This window comes from Gopherus evgoodei, chromosome 11 (genome assembly GCF_007399415.2).
Source record: "Gopherus evgoodei ecotype Sinaloan lineage chromosome 11, rGopEvg1_v1.p, whole genome shotgun sequence".
NCBI classification, from domain to species: Eukaryota; Metazoa; Chordata; order Testudines; family Testudinidae; genus Gopherus; species Gopherus evgoodei.
Genome location: NC_044332.1, coordinates 78,810,923 through 78,813,061, shown reverse-complemented (window position 1 = coordinate 78,813,061; position 2,139 = coordinate 78,810,923).

Genomic DNA, 2,139 nt, shown 5'->3' with positions numbered 1-2,139 from the left:
ATTTTCATGTAATGCTCTGCCCGCCAGGACGCCTGGGTTCTGTACTCCGTCCTGGTCTCTCGTACTGGGGGCGGCAGCAGCAGCAGCCCGGGACGCTGGGGCAGAGACCACAGCTGGGGGATGCACTGCTGTCTTGGGGCCACCAGCAGACCAACCTGAGGGACGAGCCTTCGTGGCTAGTACCCCCGTGTCCCCCACTGCATGGATGGAAGGTGACGTCTGAGTGCACCCTGGGCCAATGGCAGAGCTGGGTCAGGGACTCGAACGCTGTCTGCTCTGGCGTCTGCCAGGGTAGCTGTGGCCTGGGGGTTGCTCCCCTGCCACCCCACACTGCAGAGCGGCCAGGGCTTCCAGCTGGTTACAAGCTGGGTCCATCTATGCTCACCCGTTAACCAGGCTGTAACGCTGCCGTCCTAGCTGGGCCAGGAACAGCCTGGGATTGAGCTGCTGCGACAGCGTCAGCTGGGATTGAGGTTACAGCCGCTTAGCAGGGGCGAGCAGCAGCTCAGAGGTCACCCGGAGCCAGGTCTGAGCTTAGCTTTCATCTGCAAATGTATTCGCTGGCCTACCACCAGCATAGCCACTGCAAGGTTCGCTCATGCCCTGGGCTGGGGCCAGGTTAGACAGACGGGGGCTGTGGGTTATGGAAATAAGCAGCAATAAATAAAGGGGGGGAGGGATAGAGCCAGTGAAACGAACAAGAACGGAGCATTGGAAATGTGCGACGACCTTCGTTTCACCAAGGACTGTGTGGTTGGACGGCTGGTGGGTTTGTCGTGCCATCCTGCAATCCCACCCAACTGTGCCTCTCCGGCACTGCAGAGCGGGAACAACAATCACTGCAAACCCCGGGGGGGTTCGACCTCCCTGCCAGGGGCTGGAAACGGAGCCAGGCCCGGAATTCCCACCCCGCAGAGACCGATGGGGCTGGTGGGTGCTACTCCCACGCAGGGCAGAACACAGGCTCGGGCCAAGGGGGTAGGTGCAGTGCAAGCTTCCGCTTACGGGGCTGTTAATGCACCTTTGTCCTGGCCTGTAGCCCCACAGCTGCTCTGGTTGTGAGCTCTCAATCCTGACCACTAGCCCCCCTGCTATGCCAGCAGTAGGCTCCCTCCAACCCCCCAGCTCTGCCGGTGCCCCTCACTCCCAACCCACAGCCCCCGCTAGCCCAGCCCTGGGCTCCCCATCTCCAGCTCTGTTGCTCCTCCTACCACTCCAGCCTTATATCCGGAAAGGCCAGCCCCAGTGATTTAACACACAGCTCCTAGCCGGACTCACTCTCCAGAAACTCATTTCCGTTGTGGTTTAATCTGGATTTGAAAGCAAATCTTTGAGGGGGAAAAACTAGTGCCTTAGATTGGCCCCTGAACCTCTAAGTGGAAGGGCAGTGCCCAGCAACTAGGGGAGCTGGCTCTGAATCTGGACACCCCCTCCCTCCTGCACTCACAGCTGGGCGCTGGATCCTGCAAGCAGCTCTGTACCGCCCAGGTAAGATGTGGGGTGGAAGGCAAGACAGTGTTTTGGGAACTCCCAGACAGCACTGGCCTCCTGTGCTTCCTTGTGATGGTGACCCCATAAGGCTCCATGGGAACATGCTACATGATAGAACCGGAACGTGTTTTGGGGTTAGGGAATCTCTGCCAAGGTTAGGATCTGCTGAACACAGTCCTCCTGTTTGCAGGCACGTGTCATTGGTGTACTTGGAGTTAGGAATATTGGCTGTATCCTGGCACGATAACCTTAGTGAAGCATTTGGTCAGCTGCCTGCTTGAGAAAGGGGTGTGCAAATTAAGTGCCATTCAAGAACCACTTAAGCCAACAATGAACTCAAAGACACCGATCCACATCTGGGCTTTCCCAGGAACGGGGCTTGGCTGGTAAGACACTCAGTCATGCAGGGACATGTGACTTGCCCGGGTGACTCCAAAACTCCATCTTGGAGCTGGACTTTGCATAGAAGAGAGGAGGGGTCTCCACTCACAAGAGAAAGTCTATTTAACCCCCTGGGAGACCCCTCCATTTGGTCTTCAGTTGGCTAGAGAGAGAGTCTCCGCAACCCCAAGGATACCTGAGAGAGACTGGAACGGGGGACAGTAACTACAGGGATGTGTGTGACTGCTGGACCCAGACTAGCAGGAG